The sequence below is a fragment of the Corvus moneduloides genome, chromosome 1 (assembly GCF_009650955.1).
Source record: "Corvus moneduloides isolate bCorMon1 chromosome 1, bCorMon1.pri, whole genome shotgun sequence".
Classification (NCBI taxonomy): Eukaryota; Metazoa; Chordata; class Aves; order Passeriformes; family Corvidae; genus Corvus; species Corvus moneduloides.
This window is the reverse complement of record NC_045476.1, coordinates 111,300,507-111,326,785: the sequence shown is the minus strand read 5'-3', so window position 1 is coordinate 111,326,785 and position 26,279 is coordinate 111,300,507. Positions and strand designations below refer to the sequence as shown.

Sequence of the window (26,279 nt, the reverse complement as noted above, 5' to 3'; positions counted from 1 at the left end):
CTCAGTTTTACAGGATTTTGTAAACTTTTGCTTTTTTTTTTCTTCCTGGTCAGTTAAATTCCCCATGTGATTAAATCATTTCAAAGAAGCATAGAAAGGTCCTATCAGAAAGGATTTTTGGAGGTCAACAAGTCCAGCTTCTTGCTACAAAGCAGAAGTGATCTCAAAGTGTGATTAGGGTTGCTCAGGGCCCTTACCTGTCAAACTTTAAAATCCCCAGTGGTGGAGTTTCCACAAATTTTCTTGGCTTCAAGACTTAAACACTTTTTCTGCATAGAAAAACATTTTTAATATCCAGTCCAAATTTCCCTGGGTGCAACTCGTTATTCTATTTCTCTTTGTGCCTCTGAGAGGTTTGGTTTCTCTGTAACTCCTCCTTAGGCAGTGGAAGGTAGTTAGCACTCCACTAGACTTCCTCTCCTTCAACCCCAGCTCCCTTTCCACACATGTCATGTCCCCCAGCTGCCAAGCTACTTGATGGTCCTCCACTGAACTTGGTCCAGCTTGTCCATGTCTCTCTTGAACTGGGTATCCCTGAAATGAGTGCAGTATCTCCTGTGAAGTCCCTCCAGTACCATGGGAATAATTATTTTTCCCAGCTCACTGGCTACAGCTGGGCTAAAGCAGCCCAACAAGAGGTTCACCTGCACTGCTGCCAGGGTGCATTGCTGACTCTTGTGCAATTTGCCAAAGGCCTCAAGTCTTTTTCTGCAGAGCTGCCTTTTTGCCAGTCCCCCACCTATGTCACAGCACAGGATTACTCCATCTTGGGGAAGGACTTTACATCTGCCATTGAACTTTAGAATTCTTCTGGCAAACCATTTCTCCTGCTTTTGGAGACTTGCGTGAGAGTGTCAGCCATGCCCTTTAGTGAATTCATGCCTCACCCTAACTTAGCTCCAGGTATGAGCGTCCTGGTGGTGTTGATCAGTCAGGGTGGTGACGAATACCATTCAGGGCATGTTAAATGTTGTCAACCCTAGTACCCCCAGTTCATTTCAGTTAGACTTCCTTACATGTCAAACAAATATGAAATATTAATTTCTTTGGGCTCTTTTTTTCTTTCACTTGGTGGTGGTGGTGGTTGTTTTATCACTACACTGCTAGCAGGAAATCCATAGAAGTGTTTCCACCATCTCTATGGTTTATAAAATCTTTATGATTTGTAAGCAAACTTACTTCTGCATCGTGTTCGACCAGAACACCTGTTTATCAGAAACATAGTGGTAACAGTAACAGGGCTAATGCTACTAAATTATGGATATGCCTTAAACCAGCATATGCCTATGTACTTTTTCATACTTTTCAAGAAAATAATCATTAAAGTTCCCTCCTGACTAAAATGGAAGATGAGGTATTTGTGGGAAAAAAGGAATTCAGTAGAGGCAGCTAAAATCTGACATCTCCTGTCCAACCGCCTCGTCTGTTGAGACTGCAGCAGTAAGGTCAATTGTATATTGCATTTTTTATCTGTTCCTAATTCAATCTGCAAGCACACACACTTGCACATATGTACCCATACATGCATGTACATGTCTGTTCACACTTCTCTCATTCTGTCCCCCTGTATTTTCTGTTTCTTGTAACTGTCTTTAAATATGCTGAATTGCAAAAATTATTCTTTTACTCTTTAGTGCAAAACTACTTTTTATTTTCAAAGTTTTCAGGTTTAGATACAGAGGGGTTTTAAATTTAGTTGATTTTTTTCGGTTTTTTGTTGGTTAGGAAGGAAAAAATTTTCTTAGAAGTTATCATTTCCAGCTTTTAACTATATAATAATAAGGTTTAATTTTCAAAAATCAAAAGCCTAAAGCTTTCTTCTGATTTTGCATAAAATAAGCTTTCTCCTTTATTCTCCCTCACAAAGTATAATTGAAGAACTCCAAAAGTAAGCTTAGCTGATATTGTTCCTGTTTTCAGTCTCCCTCATTCAAAACCATTTGCATCTGCAGACTTCAGCATCTTTATCACCCACATTTTAGAAACTCTTAGTGCCGTCTCTAGAGTTTGTCTCCATTCTTAATGTGTGAGTTAAAAGGTATTAGAAACCAAATACCATTAGCAAAAATGCTCCTTTGCTGAACACTCTGGATAGCTGAGGAGGAGGATGATTCTGCTCTCAGCCATTTCTGCAGATACCCAAAAGAACAGAATTGCTCAGTGTAGACTGCATGATTTCTGTGCTAATCATAATGAGTGTACCAGGTCAGTATGCAAGGCTTTGTTTCCCCTTTTTTTCCACCCTGTGCACATAAATGAATCAAGGGGGTTTTTGTTTGCTTGTGTCCAGAATCAGGTTCAAGATCTTTGCTAAATTGGTTAAGTCAGCAAGTTTTCTAGGCAAGTATTTCTAGTAACTACTTTAGAGTGCTGTTTGCTGACTATAAGCGTCTTGAAGCTCCTCAGCAGCTGCCTCTCCCCAGTGGACATGGATTCCTGCTCATGCCTAGTGCAAGAACGTGGCTTTTGCAACACTGAGAGAACGAACTTCCCCCTGCTCGTCTCCCGTCATTTATGGGAACCTCACAATGTAGTACTTGAAAGCTGAGTGACACTCGCTTAACCCCAGTGAACCGATTTTTGTAATGGTTTTATCTCCCTGATCGCTTTTGCAATGGAAAAGACTGATGCTATTTTAGACTGAAAGATGAGACTTTCCAGTGTACCTTCAAGATGAGTGTGGGCAGTTCAGACAGAAGGTTTAGGGGCATCAGGAGTGCTAGCAGTAAAAAGATGGCATGCAGCAACAAGTTTTTATAACCTCCAAAATCCTACCTTCTCTTCTATTTGCTCTCAGTTTACTAAGAATGGGAAAACATTTCTGCTGTTCTAGTAAACACATTTCAGCCAAACCATAAGGACATCATCAGGTCAAAATACTCCCAATTAAAAATTAAATAAATGATGCCACTATCCTGAAGTCACAGCAAAGGTTGCACATTAAAAAACACACTCCAAATGACCAAAGAACCTCCCCCCGCTTCCAACAAACCAGCAGCGTCCAAGCAAGTTTACTGTTACAGATGCTGTAGATACATGTGCTACTGCTCCATTTGACTTACACGTGGGACTGCAGCAAATTGAAAGGAAAATCGCATCAGGTTATGCCAAGTCAACCAGAGAAATGTATTGTGTCTCCTTAAATGCATCCTTTCTCCCCGTTTCAGCTGAATAGTGGCACAGCTGTGCTTATGCTGCTGGCAGTGCTATGAATGTGTAAGGCTTTGACTTCTGAGAAGTGAGCTACCTTGGAAGAGCTGCCCCTAGAAATGCTGATCTGTTGCTAAATACCCAGCCCCTCCAGGGCACTTCTAAGTGATTGCCCTGAAGGTGGGAGACCCAAACTTCAATAAATTCTTCTGGAAATTCAGGGCAAGTACAGCACTGTCAAACAAGAGAGATTTAGCCAATTTAAAAGTATGAACTTGCCATATGTTTTGTGAGTATATAAAATAGCATTACTAGCACTAATAAAACTGTCACAGTTGCAAATATGTGATTATTTGCTATACGTGGTACTCATTTATGTACATTCTGGAGAGGTGTGGAAGTCTTTAGAAAAGGATTCACATATTACCAGCAGCGACAGCTACACTGAAAATTGTCTATTATCAGATACAGGTTTTCATTTGCTTTTAACTTTTTGATCTTTTCATGGGTTTTTTTTATGCCTGAAGCTTGAGTCTGGGAGTGGGAGGGAGCAAATATTTCTGTTACTGAACCCAACCATTGAAAAGAGACACTTCTTTGCCTTAATCAAAATATATTTTTGAACAAGTTAACCTATTCAGAAAATAATAAATCTATGGTGCATTCGAGGTTCAGACCAGCCAACACATAACACTATCAAAAGAAGGGTTGGATAAGCAAGATGCACTGAATATTTATCCACTGCGTGGCCTTCCTTCAATTGCATTCACTGGGACACGGAACTAAAGGGAAGTGAGAGAATGTGTTTACTAACAACCTCTAGCAGAACAGAGAAGAGTTTTGCTAAGCAGGAATTTGCTCAGAGACTGCCAGGTAACCAAGAAGGTGTGGTGGCCCACTGGCCTGTAGCACAAGGGACAGAGACCTCTTGGTAAGGCAGTCTCTTGTGCCACAGACTTAGTGGTCATGGTGAGGGAAACAAGCCTGTCCCAGCACGCATTGCTCTGTTATGGTAATCTACGCCAGTTTGAATTCCCGGTTGGCTGTTGGCCTCTATCTTCGTCACTCCCCCAGAGCTCCCTCACTGGTCCCTGTTCCCTAGTCCTGCCTTTTCCCCACCCCTGGATAAAAACCCTGATTCGCCGTTGTTCTTTCGCCTTTGCCTCTGTAACCTTTGACAGTGTAGAAGCAATAAATGCTCTTGTTGGAACACACACAAGGACCCTTCCTGGCTCTTTGTCACTGACTTGATGCTGAAGCTAGCCGTGCATCTGTGCAGGTTAAGTTGTAATCAGATAAGTATGCCTTCACAACATCTCCAGGCAGTTCCTTTTGTTTCCTCAGAGCTTGCACTGCAGTGAGAAGAATCTACTCAAATCTTTTCTTAGCCCCATTAACTGGTGAGTGATAAAGAGCTATGCTCTGAAATATAATTTCTTACTTCATGAATGCTAAGCTCTTTCAGAAACAGATGGAGGTTAGCTCTCTGGGAGAAAAAAAAAAATACAGCAATTTTGTGATGCTCAATATAACAATTCTTGGAAGAAGCCTCCTTTCATATTTAAAATCATTTGCTATTTAAACAAGCTGGTACATTTAGCACCACCCAGGCGATGACAAACCACTTCTCTGGAGGTTCTGACTGCTTCTCAGTCTGCCTTCTCCCTAAGCACATGTATCAGAGTCCTTGGAAAATCTGTTAATATAATTTTACCTCTTTGCCAGAAAAAATGCTAATCCAGTCCTAGGAGCTCTATTTAACTTTTGCTTCAACTATAATAATGTCGATTTAAAAGGTACTGGATTTTGGATCTCATAAGAAATCACATTGGATGCAGCATGAAATCTGGAAATCCAGATTTAAAGAAACTGGTTATATAAAATTGACTTTGTTTTTTTTCTACAGGATGTTAGCCTTCTGATCAGCTGACATGAGCAAAAAAGCAGTCCAATAGTACTGTGAAAGGTAAAACTGAGTTCAAGTGGTAATGCTACATTTTCTACACTTGGCACCCATTACTGTCCATAATACATATGTTTGCAATGTTTTCTGATTTCATTTACCCCGATGGAAACTCCAGAGTAAATCTGTTATGAACATGATTGTTTTGGCTTTGTCCCAGTGGAGGTGAAGAAAGGATTTACCCTGCTGTGAATTTTGCCCCTGTAACAACAAGGATTATTATCACAATATGATGTAGTGCAATGTTTCTGGTTATGCTAATAATAAACCCAAAAGAAATCCTTCAATCTTACATGGCCATAAACATCAGAACAAATTTTCTTACATGCATGTTAAACAGCAGTTTATTCCCTTTCTTTTCCAGACAGGTTTAGAAGGTAAGCTGATACAAGAAAATGACAGCCGAATCTATAAAGTCTCTCTCTCCATTATCCATGTCTGCCAAGGTATTCATCTAGTGTAGCAGCAGGTACTTAGGATGTATTGCTGTGTCCTTAATATTGTTGGCTTTCATTACTTGTTGTTTTTCATTACTTATCCAGTATCAAAAACATGCTTAATACTCTCATAAAACCAAACTGGGACATGATTCCACCCAAATGTAAATAATTTATGACTACGTACTACAGATGAGCAAAATCCTTCTTTCATGTTCACAGAGGAGCTGTTCTTGCCCGAGCAGCAATGAATGTCCTTTAAGCTGGTCTTCTCAAATACTTTAACTAGCAATAGTTTGTTTTATACTGGGTTTTAGCAACGCTTACAACTGCTGGGACACAGCATTCCCCATCACATTCCCCAGTCTTTGCATAAACTATTACAAACGTGTCAGACAATGCTCTGATGATACCTTTTGCAGGAAGAACTAGTTATTCTTATACATTTCCTGCGTACAAATGTGATAAAACAAAATTAAATTCAATCCTGCAGTTAAATCTTAATGCAGCTTGGTTTTTTCCTTTTTTTTTTTCTCTAGGAAGGATGCCTCAGGCAAGGCAAGTATATTTCAGTAAGGAAGGGATGAACATTTTCTAAAATTTCCAGTGTTTTTATCTACTACCTTTTCCTAAATTGCTCATGCTTCTTCAAGTACTAAAGCTGCAATGGGTTCTGTAAATCCACTTTCTGATTATGTGAGTTAAGCTATGCATTTGGGACCAAAAAAGGAAAAAAAAGCCTGAGTGAGTTATGTCACAAATTGCCTTTAGTGCTTCAAATTCAGACTATCAAATACAGAGGCATATTGTTCAAGATTGTTCCAGCATTAAAATAAATAGTAGTATAAGGCCCTTAGAGCTGTAAATGAATTACAATCCTTTTGCCAGGGAGATAAGGTTTGTGAGTGGGAGTAGAATCTCTTATTAGACCAACGCCTATGGTCGGAAAAAGCAGATAGGAAGGGGTTGTACGCCAGGAGGATTTTCTTCTTTTTCCCATTGTGCTAGTTTTACCAGTAAAGACCAGAAAATTTTAGCTCCCCCATGTCCTCTGGCTATCACAGTTATAACCATAGTAACACAAGGCTTTTTAAAAGCAACCTGAAAACTAAAAATAAATAAAATGCAAAAACAAGAGGACATCTTCAGCCTGCAGTGTTTTCAAACTTTCTCAGCTTTGGCGGGTACATGGAGGTTACAGTAGGACTATTCAGAACGAGTCTTCATAAATTAAGGCCTATGTACTGCACTGCTGGAAACAAAAAAAGCCGCTTTTTTCGCAGGTTTTCTTCCTGTTCTAGCCATACCAGAGGACAGGAGGGGAGAAAACTGGCCTCTGTAGAGCAGGCTTTTGTGAGGCTGCTTGCATAATTTTGCCCTGGATGGATGAATCTTTTAGGAAAGGCTATATTGGCAGACATTTCTATACCCTTCATGCATCTGTACAGGATTTAGAAAGTATTCATTGTTCCTACATGCCATGCACAGTATTTGACAATAACACTTTTCCCTTACAAGTTAAGAAGCTGCACTGTGTCCTTCATTTCTTCCACATTGCTCTGTTCTTTCTTTAATTCTGTTTCTTCTCTTTTTCCAGTCTCTGTCTCCATGTTTTTGCAATTTTGTCTGCTTTCCCATGAGCAAAGTTGCTACTGTGTTGGTTAATATATCTTTAAAAGTGCCAGGGATTTTTGTCTCCAGGATCATCTTCTCATTTCTCCTGAATATATTTTGCTTCCTGTCCCAGAAGCACAGAAAGTAAAACAAAATTCAAGTGTGGTGGCATAATTAGGCCACAATTTTATTAATAAAAGCCATCTGGGAACAAATGTTAATAACTTGTGCAGGATAGGTCACAGTCTCTTCCCTAATCATTTTCACCTGCTGCAAGGCTCTTTCCTCCTTCCCTGGCACCCGACTCTGTGCTAGCTCCCTGCCCTGCAGAGTTCTCCTCCCTCACTCCTTTCCGTCGCTACTCCCCAGACTAATGTTGGGGCTCCCTGATTATGCAGCAACTAAAGGCCTAGAAAACGTAGATTTTTCCTTTCTATTGGTATAGTAGGAACTCTGCTTTCTGCTGTGCTCTGATCTGATTTGACTCTATCAAGCAAGGTATGAGATTGTCATCAGATAAGTGTCTAAAGTGGCTTTCTGTCGCCTGCTGAAATGGACCAGTCTGAACTTACCATTTCTAGTGACCCAGCCAGATTCCTAGAAAAGGCAGAAAAATTCACCCTGTCTCAATAAATCCAGTGATGGATGAAAATTACCTGAGGCTTCAGAATGTGGTAATGACTGCAGCAGGCTGAAAACCTATCTGGCTACAAATCCCAGTGTAATCTGAGTGTGAGGGAGACTTCACATCTTTGCTGTTTTCCACCCTCCTTGTAATTCTTCTACCAAATTCATATTTGAATTATGTCTAGGCCATGTAAGCAGTGTTTTCTGGAAGTCAGGTGAAGGAACCCCCTCTTGGTTGTGGTGAGGTGTGTCCAGGACAAGGAAATATCTTGGGGAGGAGTAAGCGTCAGCTGCTGCTGGCAGCTATTCCCAGCTGCTTGCACAGGAGCTGTGAGCATCCCTGTCCACATGCATCTTGCTGCACCCACAGCAAGTTCAAACCCCAGAAAATTACTTTTTCCCAAAATAAAAATACATGGTTTCAGCAGCTGATGTTCATCCTTAAAAAACCCCGACAAACCCCACGACAACACAGGACTGGTGAAGTTAATGAGAGAGGAAACCTGACTGCTTTTGTAAATGTGCCCTTTCTTGGATGGAATTGCACTGTGCCACCATCTGTGCAAACCCAAACAGAAAGCTTGTAATTGAAGTAGCGAGAACAGGGAAGAAAAACATGAGAAAGAAAGCAGTTTGACCAAAGTCCTGTAGGCAGCCAGTGGCTGAGCAAGAACTAATATTCTCTGATTCCTAATTCCCGGTACTTTTCTCCTGTCATCTGAAAATGATTTATTTCAGACACTTGCTATTTGCTGGTCTCAGTGGGTTAAATTGGACCAGAACATTTCAATGAAAAACAATCATTTTTATGTTCCAGGAATCACACTGAACAATCTTGCAGCTGATGTTTCTTAGGTAATACATAGCTGTTATATGGAATGAAAGTTTGCTGTAAGTGCTTGCTGCTGAAATGTAAGAGTGAAAGATGGCTTTGGAGAGCCTCAGGAGCAGCTCAGGCAATGTGTGTCCTCCCACAGATAGAACAAGGAAATTACATAGTCAGGGGCAAGGCAAAAATCATAACTGTTTTTTATTAGGCTCTGTCCTCTATTTGTTAGGATTATTGCCTTCGCTGTTGTCAAACCACAAATCTGTTTTTTCTCCTTTACACTGTAATTACAATCTTGTTTGGGGGAATTAATATTGTTGGGGCTGAAAAAGTACCCCCAAACCCTCCCAGTACCACTAGCTTAAAGGGAAGAGATACTTTCTTTAAATAACCTTAATAATATATTTTTCTCCTAATAATAGAGCACAGCAGAACCATCTAAAATATATGGCTGCAGTCTTTATGAAATGAAAACAAGAGATTTAATTGAACATCTATCCTGGAGCTTTCTTTCACTCTCTGATAGAACATTACATGTAAAAATATCAGGATGCTATTTCAAAACAAGATGATGTTTCATTCGGGCTGGGGGGTTTTCTCTGTACTGTATGTATTCCAAGGTCTGCAGATGCTGGCACAACTGTAAAACTATCATCATGATGAACGGATTGTGCTAATTGGTATTAAAGAATATTTATGCTGGATCCACTAAGTGAAAACTTTAATTGGCCAGAGACACTTGGGTGATGATACCCAGGGAGTCCTATTAGCACTGAATTGATGTAGGAGCTTATCCTTGCAGTTGATGGCAATCACCACAGTGAAGAAAGTTGCAATGTAAGAGTAAAACTCCCACCTTAGATTTATGATGCTGAGGGGTACAAACCACACTCAATTCTGCATGGTCTGAATTACAGATCTCTACTTAACGGGACAACATAGACCTGCTGTTACAACTGTGTCTGTGATTACAATGCTCTGGAGTGTGCATTGCATTGTAATGCCGTTATTTATGCCGTGCCTTTTTCCTTAAGGCAATAATACATCAGTACACACATGAAAGTCCAAGGAAATTGTTGTGTCTCATTAGTGGAGAGAATTTTCCTTAAGAGATGCAAGAGAAACTCAGAGAAATTTAAGTTTCTCCCAGTAATCATTCAGTGGTAACTTGCATGCCAGTCTTCACAGAAGTTTTTCTTTTGGCAAAATGTGTTATTCCCCCACTAGATAGTTTTGTGATGCTTCTATTCAGTACCCCTGGAAACTTTAACCACGTTTAGATGCACATAGCTCTGAACTGCACCAAGCAGCAGAGTAAATTGCATCTCTCTTACAGAGAGCGGGCAGTGTACCGACCTGGAACACTGTTTCTTTTGTTGGCACTCCTCTAATCTGTTTTTCTGTAGATCTGGTTTATAAATACAACCTCATGTATTCTGAAACACTACACATTGCATTAAGAGTCCTTTGTCTCTGTCCTTACCTCTGATCTCCAGCAGCAAAGAGCGTTGGTGCTATGGAGGGGCTGCGGACTGACAGAACTTCCAGCACATTTCTGGAGTCTTTTCAGGGGAGATTTTTCAAAAGCAGAGCATGTGCTTTCTGAAAAGAAATAAGTACATGGCATCTGAGTCCTCTGGCTACCTTAGAAAAATTATCAAAAAAGTCCACTTATCCTTTCACAGTACTGAGTACCTTCCCTCAAAGGTGACCTCTACCATTACGAGCCAGGTGACACTGAAAGCTGCAGGGCTCTCGGGACAGACACTCGGTCACCATTTCCTGTTACAGCCAGGATACTGTAACACACCTATATCAAACCAGGAGTCCCGTGGAAAGGAAATATCTATGGACAGATTCTTGATAGCTGTTTCAGAGATGTTTATTTCTCCAGCCGCATGGCCGGGGCTCTGCTCGAGGAACTGTTCCAGTCACCGGACCAAGGGTCCTTCTGCCCGCGCAGGGAACACAAAGCAACCCATGGGAACGAGGCTGAGCAGGGGCAGGAAAACCCCGTGTCTGTGCCCTCAGGGCCCCTCTCCCAGGGCTACACGGCAGGGGAGGGACCCCAACAATTTCCTATGCTGTTCCTCACAGCACCTCAGCCATTGGAAGCTGCTGGTTTGATGTGACCATTCGCAAGGATTGTATGTTCAGCCTCAGTGGCACTGGCTTGACTTTGGCTGAATACCAGACCAGACATCTTGGGAATACTACACCAATATGCCCCCTTGACAGCAATGTCAAAGTATGGAAAGACCGTTAGGCTGCACCAAGCTGGGCTGGATGGACGTTTACATGGCATGAGGTAACCCTGTCAGTGACACCTTAAATGAGGAAGCAACCCATACACTATACAGGCTTGCCAAATTTCTCTGCAAGGTCATTCCATTTCAGTCACTACTGGAAAAATTGTTTGGTCGTATTTTGCTAAAATATAATAAGGAAATTTTGGTTTAAAGTCACTTTATTCACTGCTAATATCTCATTAACTCTGGTCAAAAGCAGAGTTCCTTGTTTCCTTAATATTACTTATATTTGACAGAAAGCAGCTGCAGGATACCTCCTCAAGTCCACTCATGCTTATCATCACTGCTAGGACTATTAATTCACTGCAGTATACTTTAATGTACTATAACATTTAGAAATGGCATTTGGATGTGCAGTAATACTATTTTGCACAATTAACCTCTGGTTCCCTTCCGTATAAGCCTGTTCTAAAGAAATATCAGTTATGCTGTGTTATTTTCAAATTACATTGAGTTTTGTGCCTTTTTCCTAATAGGTTGCCCTTTCCTCAGAGAGTAGTAACACACATTGAATTGTAATAACACTTTATTTTCCTTGCAACAAAGCTGTATAAATCACAGAGATAAAAGGAGATGAACCCATTCCCCAGCCCTAGATCAGACAACTCCTGACCATAGTTTTTAAAATCAAGTTCTAGATCCACGTTAGTTGTGCAAACAACAGAGACAATATAAAGAAGGAAATCTTTCTCCTTGAATAAGAAAATTTAAAAATTCTAAATGATCTTGCCTTAAAACCTGTGCCAAAGAGTGAATCATCCAGTTCACAGTCATTGTAAAACAGAAATTTATGCTTCATTTTTTTGCTTAAGAAATGTGAACCAGAAGGTTCTGTTAGAGTGTAGAGCAGAGGAAAAGCATGGAAGATGGCTAGCTTAATAAATTTCATCTTGAGCTATTTAATTCTTTTTCTGGAGCTGATATTTTTCTGGAGACTTAAAGAACTAGAAAAGTATGGGATGGTCTTAGGAAACAAGGTTTTTTAAATTTCATGAGAATAGAGATGTGTCACTAGAACAACAAGCTCCAGCTCCATTACAGTGGGATAGAGGCACTTAAATGTAAAAATTTTCAGAGGAAGAATATATCATTTTAATTTATTGATGATATGGTGGGTGAAAATTTTAAACTCATCCATTAATCTCACTAGTGAGAAGTAACTACAGAGTCGCACACGAATCTAGCTGATCTCACAGATTCAACCTTCTGGTGGAGTGAACAAGAAAAAGTAGTTTTTGAGATCTATTTGATGCCTTATTGCTTTGCAGTTCCACTGTGTCAAGATGCACAAAACTCTTGGCATAGGTAGGAATTTCATTTTTTGAACATAGGTGCTAAAGTTTTCTTTAAAGACCCACCATCTCATCAAGAAGGAGAATGCTTCTATTAGACTCTACAACAAACAGCTCTAATTCTGCTCTTTTTTGCTAGCATATTTTTAAATTACAGTAACATAGCTGGCTGTTATTATCTCAATTATAAAAATGCATCCAAGAACAGAATTTAGCCCAATGTATTTTTCCAATGTTTTATATTGCTAAAAAGAATGGATTTGGCTCAGGCAAATTATGCTTTCTGTTGTTTCATGCATATGTTCAGCTGAAGACTATCAGAGTTGTATTTGTGCATCTCATTGCAGAATTTGGCCCAAGGGTTTAGAGCTCCTAATATTTACAAAACAGATTGTATTCAATTTGCTGACACAAATATATAGCTTTAATACTGTGAGGCTTTAAAAATTTATATTCATGCTTAGATGCAGGATAAGAGTGGAAGTGAAATTAGTAAAATCTTCTTTTTACATTGCTTATGTTGTGGTAGAGTGATAGAATTTGGCAAACTGGTCTCATCTGGTTACCTCATTGCCTTGACTTTCATCCCAAGTTATCAAGGTTTTCACAAGAGCATGCTCTTAATCCCCCCTGCTTCTTTCTAGATTTTCTAATCTTGGACTATTATGTTCAATCACATGTGAACACATTTCTCTGGCATTTGAGCTGCACAGTTCTTTTATGTGTGGTTTCAAACAAGCTTTAATGCACAGCCAAGTTGTTCAGTTTATTCAGTACTTCCAAATGGGGAAAAATAAGTTCACAAAGCAGCATAGAACTGTTCCAAGGGCATTGTTTATAGCAAAAGAAAGAGGTTCAAAAACATTATCAACAAAATTTTCCCCTCAGGTGTACCTGGGAGAACATCTGGAATTGCCTCAAGTAACCAAGAGAAGAATCTGGGCTAATGAATTCAATCAAGATTTAAAAAAGCCATGTAAGGTTTTGATTTTGCAGAGCACAGATGTGAACTGCTGCACAAAGGCAAGGTTAAAAGAAATGCATAGAATGGTCAATGTGGGAGAAAGCAGTCCAGCAGGAGAGGATGTATGCTGGGTGGCTGCCAAGCCTCTTCTGCCTGGCAGGAAAACTTTGAGCAGCTCAAATACCTGTTGTTATACTGGCAAGCAGACTGGAGCTCACATGACATGGTAAATGCCCATTGCTTGCCCATTTGTATGTTTCCAGCCCTCAGTAATCCTGAATAAAAGCAACTGGGGATGGAAAGACTGACTTTCTATGCAGGGCATTGCATGGATGGTCCTTCAGACCATCTGTGCCCACGAGGACATGGCAAGCTGGGGCTCCCACATGGCTCTGGGAGAGGAAGGCTGTTCCTGAGGTTCAGACACAGAAATGGTGCTTGAGAGATCAGGTGAGGGCTGCACTACGGGTGTGCTGGATGGCCTTGGGCAGGATACTGAGGGCTTCCTTGTGCAGTTATCTGCTCCATCACAAGTCAGACATTGCCTGCTGCTGAACCCCATAGGCAGAGTTTCACACCGATGCAGATGAGCAGATGGAGTTGAAAATGGCAGCAAGGGGAAACCCCAACTTCTTTGAGGCTTCAGTGTCTGTTCTCTACAATGGCATCATAAATTCACACAGACATAGGACACAAAATCCCAACAGCTGGATAATGTGGATTCCAGAGTAATATCATCCATTCAATATAGATGCTTTTGGGGGTTTTTTCTGGGCTCATCCACAGGAAAAAAAAAAAAAGTCTGGCTGGCATTTCTTCATTCCTTAAAATCTCTTTATATGAAATCTTTTTTACAAGGTTCATTAGAGCTACTTTTCTTCTTTCCCTCCCCCCTACTATCCTTTTTATCACCCACTTTGCCCACCTATCTTGCTTTTCACATTCCTCTTCCATTTTCATGCATCCTCTCTTCCCATGGCTTTGGCTATCACTTCTGAAGAGCTTGGAGTGTGTCCCTGGGGCTGACTTCTGAGCAGCGAGCTCCAGTGCTTCAGGAAGGTGACCTGTCAGTAGTTTTAGGCTTGACTGAAAAATCAGCCAATAACATGAACATGATGAGATTTTTGCTTTGCACCCTTACACACACGCTTTGGGACTTGAATCCTCAGTGGTAAAGCAGCACAGAGGTTGTGCATGTGCAGAAGCAAAGAGAGAATTTCTCTTCAGATACATTAACCCACACAGAAGAAATAAACACAACTTTTGCACTGTTTGCTGAAAAGAAAATTGACTGAAAAGAAAATCAACACAAAAGGGATGATTTAGGCATAGAGAACAATCTGTGGTCTCTGTTGCAACCATGGAGCTGAGCTCAGTTGGCTTACTGGAAAGAGAGAAGGAGATAAAAAATAGAACTTGTTCTGGTAGAGAAGAGTCTCTCATGCTGCTAATCAATTCAGTGGCCAAATTTGCTATTGTGATCTGATGGTTTAGCTCTGCCAACTCTTGTAATTATCTCTATTCCCATTCTCCATTAGTGGCCTTTTCAAAGGATGTGAGTTTTCACAGTGTCAGACTATGCCATGCAGTGAATACCACACCATCAGTGCGTTGCAAATATAATACAGCATAGATGATTTGCAAATACAGCCTCTTGCGACAGTAGGTGGAACACAGCGGTTATGTGTTCCTCGGCCTCGGCGTTTCCTAATGGGTGAGACCTTTCCTCCCTTCATATTCTTGTCCTTGCAGATTACGGTGTGGCAGCCCCATGCCATCTCATTGGCTGTGGGAAAATCAGAGCATACGAAAAGATGAGGAGGCATTCAGATATCTAGAGCTGACAGGTAGCACAAAAGTCCTGGAACAGCCAGAGGACTCTGGCCAACCATGCATTCTGCTGACCCCCCAAACATCATTTCACAGGATGCTGTTGCAGAGAAGGGCATCACAGCAGCCCACAAGCACAGCACAGTGTTTGGTACAGGTCTCACAAGTGCTGCCACACAGGAGCAATATTTTCAGATGTAAACAAAACTTACAGAAGCCGCTTGACGGAGCTGTTGAAAGAGCTGCTGTGGCTGAGGGTGAGCAGGTGGTGTAATGATTGAAGGCAAAATGAAATGTCTGCTTTGACTGAAGGGACATGTGCTGTTTTCCCAGGAACTAAAATGTGGCTCAGAGACCTTTTAAGTGCATGCAGACATGCCAAGAACAGTATTTAAGAAATGCAACATCACATACAATATTTAAGTGATTAATCACAATATTTGAGAAAATAAAATACATCACACTAAAAATTCAAAGCGACTTCCTTTTTTAAAAATAAGAAACACAAGACTGAACAACCAGATGATTCCCAAGAGAATCTGATGATTAACTGGCTAAATCAGGACATCTGCAGGATGTAAGACTAATAGAAGGAAGCGGGAGTTTTGGCTACCACTTTTATAATTAGCAATTGTAATGATCTTAGCGGTGTCCTCCTGAAAGAACTTGAATATTCATGTTGAGGCACAGCATTCTGTTTCAGCGCTTTTGGTAACTGTAGCCACTTGCACAGAGTCAAGCACACACTCAAATCAGGAAGTCAAAATGAGTGCTCCAAATACTTTCTGTCGAAAATTGTAAGGAAAGCTGTTATTTGCATGCAGTAAGATGGGGAAGAGAAACATAGCGTCCAAGAGCTCCCTTGGCATTTTCAGTTTCCTAAATAATCGTCCTGCTTCTGCTGCTTTTTTTTTTTCTCTCCTCTGCAGATTAAATTCAGACTTGACCCAAGGAAATGCAAAATACATCTGAATCTGTAAAGTTAGATTTCATTACATCGGGCCAGATGGTAGCCAAAGGCACCCGAAGTAGCAGTTGCTGGGTATAGAAAGCCAGGCATCCATTCAGTCTTCCTGAATGGATGCTAAAATTTCATAATGACCTAAGATGAGCCTGAAGGTCATACAAGGTTGTTTGTGGTCATACTTAATTAGTAGTTTGGTGGATACTCTGACTGTTTCTCAGTTTTTTCACCTTCACAAATAAGTCAGATACATGGCTGACCAAGTTCCTCTGTGTTTGTACCACAAAGAAACAAAGACTGATGAGATGCATCATCTTTGCAGGGAACCAATTAGATCAGTCACTCCTCTGAGAGGTTGTAGAAAGAGGGACCCCCATCTGCCTGCTGATTGATCTGGAACCCCCAAAAGGTTGCATATGTCCATTGCATATGTGAGGTGATGTGAGGAGAAATCACTTCCTTTGCTCTCTTTAGGCACCAGAAGATGAAAACTCAAAGAGGTTCTTGTCCGTTTGAGTGTGTGCACGTGTGTGCTTTGGCTGTGGGCACTGGGCAAAGCGTGCAAACCCCAGTTAATGAGTAGCACACACTAACAAGCATCATTATGCTTGTGAATTGCTCTTGGGCAACTGAACGGTTTGCCTCTATCCAGGACGAGAAGGAATTAATTAGCTAAGAGCCAGAAGGCAATGATCCAGGTGCACCCCACGTCCAGAGGAGTGGGCTAGCAGCTGCAGTGTGGTATCTAGGGCAGAACCAGCTTGGAAGGTTGATGCCTAGAGAAAATGGTAGGCTGGTCAGGCTTCCTATCAATCAGATCAAACTGATTTAATTTCCTGTGCTCAGGCAATGCAGTGGCTATCCACAGAAAGACTCTTACTATCCTGCATTGAAAATCAATATACACTTTTTCTTTTCCCCTGCTTAATATGAAACTATGTGGGCATACAGCTCCTCCTGGGACTCCATTTTCCAGCTTATCTATGGTTTTTGTTTGTTCCTTGCACATGAACTTGCTTCAGCTAGAACACATGCTTCAGATAGCCCCATGTCCTATGAAGTGCACTCTGAGGAGACAGGTCAGCTTTCAAGCACAGGGAATATTCCAATGGATGCAGGTTTCTTGCCCAAGCATCTATCTGCCAGAATGGAAGTGGCACTGCTGGTGGCTTGCCTTCACAAGCAATCTGAGTTGTGACGCAGTTGGCTCCAGCAATGCTCTGTACTTTGCATAGCTGCTGCATTAATTTAACTGCTTCTCTCCACTTCAGCTTTCAGCCTAGGGTTCATTTCCATCACTGTCAAGATGCTCCTCAAGTTCCATCAGTGTGAAGTTCAAGTTCCTAGAGGTCCCACTCTTGCCCTGGGCTGGCATCCAAATCTTCCAGGTGCTGAAATGTTTTTAGTGCTAGGGTGTAACATGTCTTTTCTCAATTCCTGTCTCCAGACCAAGGGAGTACTTTAGCAGCACAACAAATACCGCTGCTGATCTTGCTCTGCCATTTGTGCACCCAGTGTATTATACCATGTTCATTCAGCAGAGCATTTAAAATTAGCCTATGTAGCCCAATACACCAAAACTAAAGAAAACTTACCATGTATAAGATAAAGTAATATCAATCTGGCAGAGGTACACTCAGCAAGTTAAAAAAATTAAAACTTTATTGAAGGCCTTTATGTCACAAGCCACTGCAGACCAATCGTCACAGCAGGATCACAAGTGCCCTTTTGGGCACTGGTGTGTGTACCTATATGCATGAAGTGTAGCTAAGGTGCCTTGCCTGGCAGAAAGGAAGAGTCTTTGCTTTAGTAGCTTAATCTTCAGCATCAATTCTGTTGAAATTTGGACAAAATTTTTATAGATAATGACTCAGGTGAGCAGCAGTTTATGCTGCAACTTAAGATCCAGCCTCAAAAATCTACTTTTTAAAGTCCAGGAACATGTGTGGAGAGGAAATGTATGCAAAACAGGGGAATGTCAGAGATAGAAATGGCATGAAAATCCCTTTTTCCAGCATATTAAACCCAGAAGTCTATATTTGCTCATATTTGCAAATCCATATTTTTCATTTTTTGTTTGTTGAAGACTTACTTTTAATTACACAGTAAATAGAGTTCAATGTTTAAGTCTAACTTGTACGTTTTGGACTGCATTCATCTGCACAGATTTGCAAACAGCAGCAGTTGGATTCCTGAATACTGATGTGCTGATACTGGAAGAACTAGCTCAGGGACCACATTGCCCGTTCCTGTATTACATGATAGCCTATGAGTAAACAAATTAGCATCAAGGGGGTTTGGTTTTGTGTGTGGTTTGTTGTTGTTGTTGTTATTGTTTTAAACAGCAATAATATTTGTGCAGAGGAAATAATCCAGAATTTGCATGGTGACAAAAAACCTGTGAAATATCCTATTTGCCCTTAGATGGACCAATCATGGCCTATAAAGGCCATCTGAACAGCAACCACAATACTCAGGGAGGCCCCTTGTCCCCAGACAGCTGCTGGCTTGGAGATCAGTGGGAAGGAAAAGGAGGAGCATCCTGTCTGCACACATTTCCCCAGAGGAGAAGCTTTGCTGGCAAAGCCAGGAAAGATGCTTTTCAGTGATAGCTCCAGTGTTTATTGTTTCATGCAATATGGCCAGGCTTTTGGAAAGCAATACCTAGGTAGAAAGGTATTGTCTCATAGAAATGGATAATGGATGGATCTGAGCTGATAAAAGTCTTTGCCTTTGTGTAGGAAGATTAAATAATTTCCAGAAAATGCTGCCCAATAACACCTCTATGCATTGAATACTTGCAAGGGGATTGTGTTATAAAACTGCAGCAAACTGCCACCAGTCTCTTGGATCACCTCATTTGGGAATGCTGAGGGTGTTCACAATTCTACACATGTAAAGATGCAGCAAGCAAAGATTGATGTTTGAAAGGTCTCTCTCCAAATAATAGGGTGCTATGAGTTTTTAGTGCAGGATTTTGTTGCAGGATTTTTTTGTACTGCTTTTGACTGTTCTCCTCTTAGCTCAAATATTACAAGACAAAAAAAGCAAGAGAACTGACAGCAAAGACAGATTTTTTAAGTGTTATGACACTGATCCATGAACAAACCTGATATCACACACCTCACGGGTAGACATAAAGGCAAGAGAGACATGAGCCCTGAATCTAAATTTCAACATAGGGTTACTACAACGTGTAAAGTATGGTTAATGTAAAAAAGTTAAAAAAGCCAAGGAATATGTTAGGATTCCTATACTTCTGCACCAAAAAGGATATGGGGTAACCCAAAGAATAACAGGATTCCTTAATCAATTTACAGCTCATGGTGTAAAAAACATGAGAACTCTGATCAAACAGTCCATTCTTTTAACAACCGCTCTCAGACCTCAAGGCGTATAAGTGAGCCCATCTCACACTAAAGGATGGCTCATCATCTGGGCCAGCCATAGTGCTGGGGACCTCAACCTCCACCCACAAGCTGCCTTCAGGATTAGGGTGGGGGTTCAGGGAGCTACAGAGGCTACAGGAGCACTGGCGCTGTAGACATCATAACCAGGGGAGCATGGCATTGCACCAACATTGTTTGCTCCACACCCTTCTCATCTGGGCCACATGTGGTGCTGGGGACTTCAATGTCAGCCCTGAACTGCCACTAGGATTAGGGTTAGGTATTCCGTAATCCTTGGAATTATTATTCCTGTTGTACAACAGGGGATTTTTACTTGGTTGTTTTCTCTTTAAAAAAACCCAACATGATCTGAATATGTCTTTAAACCCCTTGCTGCTGGATGGATGCTTTTCCCCTTACTCTGAGCATTTCCCTGCACATATAATATCATCCCTCATGACTCATATTCCCATGCCTGCTGGCATTTTGAACTCTTCCAGGTGCAGCTTTCTTGATACCGCCACTAGGCTTCTGACCCTTTACACCTGCTTTCTCAGTCAGCACTGCCAAGCAGGGGAAGCAACTGACTTGCCTGATTGTCCAGAGCAGCCTGGCATCCCTTCCCTTGTCTCACTAACAGGTCTGCAGTGCTGCTTCCTTAGCTTTCTTTCCTCCAGGAGGACTTCTCTAGATTGTGTCTGCCTTGAGGTGATCAAGTATGATCTGCACTCCAACCCTCCCATTGCAGCTGGGAGGGTCACTCCCCAGGACCCCCAGCAGTACAACCCATTTCAATTTTTTGCATCCTCTCATGAGCCTACTTAACAGCATCTGTAAGTGCAACTTAATGGTCCAAACTGCATGAGCAAGCTGCTGAACAATCTGCAAGTCTTTGTCTGTCTTTTGACTGAAGAAACCAGCCAGACAAACCCCAGGAGTGTCATGTTGTGTTGGACCTTTCTTTCCCCTCCCCGCACCCCCCCAGCCCTTATACTGGACTTTCCCTTTCTCTCCCTGGAGAGGAATAAAGCAGTGCTGGATCACCAGTCTTTTTTTCTCACTGACTGGCAGCATTTTGTAAAATCTTCTACAGGAAAAGACTCTTTTTTTCTTGCTGGTGACCACTCTAATGCATACTGCTGCTTTCTTGTAATGTCTTGATAAAGGGTATTTTAGCCCTGGGAATGCTCATTTACTGGAGCAGAAATACCAATAAGGCATCACCTGAGGTCATGGTCATAGCAATATAGGTCAGTGGGTGAAGCAAGAATGCTCGTGGATAATTTAACTCCCTACATGGGCATACTTTGGACAGGGAGTGAAAGAGTACTTTAAATGAGGATAGTCCACTGACTCTGAGGTAGTTTTCTGCACAGATAAGCAGAAGACTGACATGCCTGGGTCAAAGCACAGTCTCTTGCTCCTCAAATTGGCATGTTTTAAGAGTGAGAGAATGCAAAGGGAAAGCACCATTCTGGATTGCCTGACAGTAACTTATCTAAGACCTCATCTGGGAGAATATTTCAGGGTAAATACTTTTTTCAATGCATTTGCCTCTTTTCCATTTGGGAATTGTCTATAAACATGTTTTTGCAAGACTGTTTGTCATTCAGAATGATTTACATTGAGTGAAACTGAAGTTTAGACCCATTCACAGGAAGTTTGTTGCAGCTTTTCAAAGAAGAAATTCAGTCTGATCCAATTTAACACAGAGATCACAAGGCATGCCTTCTTGCCTCAATTGGATAATTCTTTGATTTAGTTTTTTGATGTGAATATCAATTATTCATTTGAATTTTAACATTCTAGTAGTACTTGATGCTATTATAATGGTGTATGCTGTTTCGGCAAATATTTCTGTACGGATATTACTTGTGAGAAAATTTACGGCGTAAAAATTAAAACCAAGGAAATGCAGAGTTCCTTTCAAAATACAGATGAATATTCATAAAAGCATTGCAGTATTTGCCTCTCTCTGATGTTTAGTGTTGTTCATTCATCCAAAGTTGGAAGGATATAAGCTGAGACATGATACTTCAAGAGAGCAGTTAAATGAGGAACTGGGGAGATTAAGTTATAAGGCATAAGATGATTGTAAAACTCCTGGACATTTTGGGGCTGCAAAGCCTTTTTGAAAGATGAGAGAAAATACCACTGGGTGTAATGCACAAAGCAAGCTCAGAAAGAAGGACGTTCAGATGCAAATTACTTCAAGAGCCCTGGTCGAACAGTACCTTGCAAACAGAAGTATATGGTGCATACTGAGATAACAGAAATTTCAGTAAACTTAATTTTTCACCAGTTCTGAGGGCCTACTTCTAATGTGACAACATGCAAAAGTCTACATTGGAGCCTGATACAACAATGGGTGGGTGAAATACTTTATAGCAAAACAAATTCAGGGAGGAAATCTTACGTCCAAATCTCACAGTAGTCTGTCTGAAGTAAGTCCTGAGAGGTGACTTAGTTGAACAACCAGGAACATAGCTCTAGTGGAAAAGCCATTCAAGAATGTATTGACCTTGATGTTTTGAAGTATTTGGTGTTTTTCTGGTCTCTGATATTTGTTTTGTTCTTCCTTGTTTTCTTCTGCCTAGGATAAAGTGTTTAGGGCAGTCTCCCATGTGCAAAGGGGTTACGTTACACAGAAAACTCAAAACTTTTGACAAAGTCAAATGCAATAAGACTTTACCAGGGTTGCCCTCTGGAATTGTTAGCATTTTGAGCTTTAAGTGGTAAAAGTGAAATTATTATGTAATTAAACACTTTGTTAACCCCCTTGGAAACTAGCAGCTGGGGGAATGTCCAATCACAGTTACCTGCTTCAATATAGTTGCAAGAAAACAAGTGAGTGGCTGATTTCTCTCACATATGCGGGAGTTGATACCATAACAGTTTCACCTCTACACCCCAAAGATGGAGCACAGGCACCCAGGAGGAGCAGAGCTGCCTCACCTCTTCTTGTTCTGCTGGAAATATTATGTATCTGCAGGAGAAACTGCTGCAAGAACAGAGATTCTGAAAAAAGGGAGGAAGTAAAAAACCAACTAACAAAGAATACTCACGATAGGTATAGAAGGACGGGCAGAATGGCTTCAGGGAAAAAGACTGGAGAGCTTTTGGGTTGGGTGCTAGTTCAAAGAGATTCTTTGCTCATTGCTCTGTGCTTTTTTTTGCTGTTGTTGTTTAATTCCTGCCGTAGTCAGGGAAAGTAGATTAGAATGCATAACTGAGATCTAGTTTCAGCATGAATTTCCGTTCTACCATACAGCACTTCAGTTGACTGTTCAGATGAGCACACAAGTTAACCTCCTTGGAAACTGAAGGATATGTAGCTACTGTCCTCCACAGAAGAGAGCCACAAGAACCCATTAATTTCCTTTATGTAACCAGGCAGGTGATATGAAAATTTCCAGCTGGTGTGTTTGAACCTCATTCTGCCCTGAATTTAGGATGAAGCTGCCCCAGGCCCCTGCTTCACTCAGTGTTTCATCAGCTGACATTTTGAAAGCTGTTTTTTCACCACACTGAGTTAAATTTGCAATAAACCAGTCATTCTTCAGGAGATCAAACACATTAAAAAAAAGTAAAAAAGGAATCTTCTGAGATCCAAAGATGTAGGCACATAATGCCTACATTATTTTGATCCTATGAATTTGTATCTGTATCTCTTCTATGTCCTTCTCCTAAGGTTTCTATTTCTCACCCCTCTATTTAAGTCTGAGGGATGCAGGAAAAGCTACCCCTTCACCTTAACTCTTCACACAATAAACATTGAATGAAGTTCATACTGCAGGCATTGGCAGTAGAATCTCTCGCTCCCCAGCAAAAGAGATTAAAAATGTCTCTTGGCACATCTCATCGGGGGGCTTCTTTTATCCCTTGAATCAGCAGAAGCTTTGGATCAACAAAAAGAGTGGAAGCAGGTGTGTCTTTTACTTCATGCCAATCTATCCTACTCCCCATCTTCAGAAAATTGTTCTTTAGCTCTCCAAAGGATACTTAGCACTTGGCTAGCCATTTGTTTCTGCTTTATCTTGACAGTACAAACCAGAATAACAATAACCCTGGATGCTGAAGGACTCAAAATCACCTATGCTTTTATTATTATTATTTCATATACATGATATATTGTATTAAAAATCCACATAAACTGTCATGTTATCAGATATGAAGTAGCGCTCTTCTTCAAGGTTATGTTTAGCATTTCTCAAATGCAGCTTTTAATCAGAAATTTCTGGCTGTCCAGAAGAAAGTATCTCTTCGGTGGATGTTCTCTTATCTTTACGAAAGGTCTTTCTTGAACCACAGTTTCACACACCCTCTAAGTCTTTGTAAGAGTGGTTTAACCTTCTGTCCCTTCCCACAGTCACTCATTTACACGTTACATTTTCAAGCCTACGTTGGCAGGGCTATTCAGGGGGTTTCCACTGGACTAGATAGGGGAACTAGGGAGCACATGAGAGGAAATTGCTTTTTTTCATTGGCAGTGCTAACCATTCAAATTGTACATGGGATTATGGCTACGGCACGTTTTCTCGGACTGACATAAAGACAAACTTGCAGCTTGCTCTTGCTATGCTCCAGTCTTATCTGACATGAATGAGCACAACTCCAAAGCCATACTGTGTTTCCACATTAACGTTACTCTGCTGAAAGACAGGATATGGGATCTGTCCTGCAGCAGAGTGGGAGCAGTTCTCCTGGGTTTTGTTTTTTGGTTTTCTTTGGGTTTTTTTCAATATTGTGGAGCAAAGCAGGAATTTTCTGCCCTACTCTCCCAAACGAGATGCTTCTGAATCAGCAAAGAGCCAGCTGATGTCCCAGATTTGTGTTCTTCCCTTTTTCGTGTTTCTCTTTCAGTTATGTATTTTTGTTCCCTAACCTGCCATAACCTATTTCCATACTTCTGTAACTGCTTAAGAAAGAGCGATCACCCCCCCAGTCCTTCCCACTGCCCAACTCCCCAGCCTGTTGCTGGAACCTCAAATCCTCAAGCATTAAAAGAGGAGAGGCTTTTTTTCCTCAGCTAAATTAACACCAATCTGCTCTTGTTAGCTTGACGTTCTCCTGAGAGCAGCCATACAACCTCTTCATTTCATTTCCCCTTCTCTTGCTGCTTAAGAAGTAGCACATCCTCACACCAGAGACACTTGTGTGAATCAATTTGCGGTGACCATCTTAAATGTCTCCTGGGCCACTCAAGTTTCTTTCATTTGGATTTGTAGAGTGAAGAAATAGCTACCTTGTGATGGCTGTAAAAGAAACCTGATGAGGGACAGAGGTAAACTGCCTGTGTTGGCACACTGTACTTGCTCCTCAAGTCAGCTTCCAGAGCCTCAGTGGGAGCATCATCAGGCCTGCTAAGCATGTCTAAAACCTTAATCTTTTTTATGATCTTTCCGGTTTTCTTCGTACACATTGGATATTTGGGCTTTTGTGTAGAAAAGCAGTCTGAATTCTTCCCTCATGACCAGTTCCATGCCAGTAATCCTTGCCAAACTTGACACAAGCAAGGGTGAAATCCTGGCCCGGCTAAAGTCAATAGAAAAGCTCCCATGAGAGTGAGAGTCCAGATCATACTGTCAGCTTTTTGCACAAGAACCAACCTTCTCATGCATGCTTGTCTGTGGGGATGTCTGTCAAAAGAGATATTCCTTCCTCATGGAAGGGAAAGAGCTGGAAGGCAAAGAAAACAAGGACAGTGTGGAGAGGATCTTAAATGTGATGTTAGAGCTTTTAAAGATGGTCTTTTTGTTTGAAAGGTGTGTTATAAAAGTAGCTGACAGGTGCAAAGCTCCCCCAGGTATCCTCATCATCCCTAGAATGACATAACAAGTTGTAAGAAGCAATTTGTGCATCTTCTCCTTCTGCCTTTTCTCCAGTGAGTATTTCCTGGAGAGGAAATAACCTTAAACAAACTGAAAACCTCTGTCTGTTCTGAAAATTACACCTGCAAAGGAGGAGCTATCTAACCTCCTGGGTGATTTTTCTTTAAAAAAAAAGAAAGGGTCATGTTTGTTTTTTTTTTTTAACCGTTGAAGAACCTCAGTATAATTACATAACAATCAACCAGTTCCTTACTGGCCTTACTGTCAAGCTGCTGCACTAGCAGCTATCCAGTTACTCACTAAATGTCTGCTGATTGTTTGGTCTGTTAGAGATGATTTGCAGTAGGTTGCAGACTCCAAGTTACTACATCTTGCTGGAGAAATAAAAGTCTTCGTTGCCATAGTTTTGCTGACTCTTTTTCAACACTGCATTGTGTCATTTCACTATGCCCCAAAGATGAAAGTAAAATAGAAAATAACATCTTCTAAAATTTTAGTATCTTCTTGGCTCTAAAGTATCCTGAGGGCAGGGAAAGGGGAGCCTCAATATAATCACAACAGCATTTTCAGGACAGAAACTATGGAGATTGTAAAAACAATAAAAAAGGTCAATGCTGTTGGTAACATTGATCTCCTTTAGCTGCAGTTTTGGGTGAGCTGAAGACACTGTTCTATGGCTGGAGAATCCTCTACATTCCCAGAGAAGTTAATAGAGAGCATGAGATTTTCATGCCCAATCCTCACTCTCTGGTAGGAATGAACTGCAGTAGCTATTTAGTTGTTCTTTGTCTAGGCTATGCAGTCACATACAAAAGGCTTACATGCTCTGCACTTGCAGTAATTTAAACTTTTGGGGCTGCTGGTTTTGTTTGAAGCCACATATTCCCACTAACCCTAATCAGAAATATATCCGTTATCAAAGGCAAAATATTCCCTTCTCTGTCCAGCAGATTGGTTTACTGCAAGAAAACTACCTGCACAAGCAAATATCCCAGATATGTCAGACTTCTAACAGAGCTATGAATTCTGGTAACAGTCAGAGGTAGAACATTAATAACCAGAACCATAAAACAAATCTAA

At 41.0% G+C, this 26,279-nt stretch overlaps 1 long non-coding RNA gene across 1 annotated transcript; it reads left to right on the top strand.

Annotated features, from left to right (window-relative positions):
* The first annotated feature begins 4,929 nt into the window (after positions 1 to 4,929).
* On the top strand, positions 4,930 to 6,112 carry LOC116450163. Its single transcript, XR_004242703.1, has 3 exons — positions 4,930 to 5,116; positions 5,478 to 5,559; positions 6,090 to 6,112. It is a non-coding gene; the product is annotated as an uncharacterized LOC116450163 (long non-coding RNA).
* The last annotated feature ends 20,167 nt before the right edge of the window (positions 6,113 to 26,279 follow it).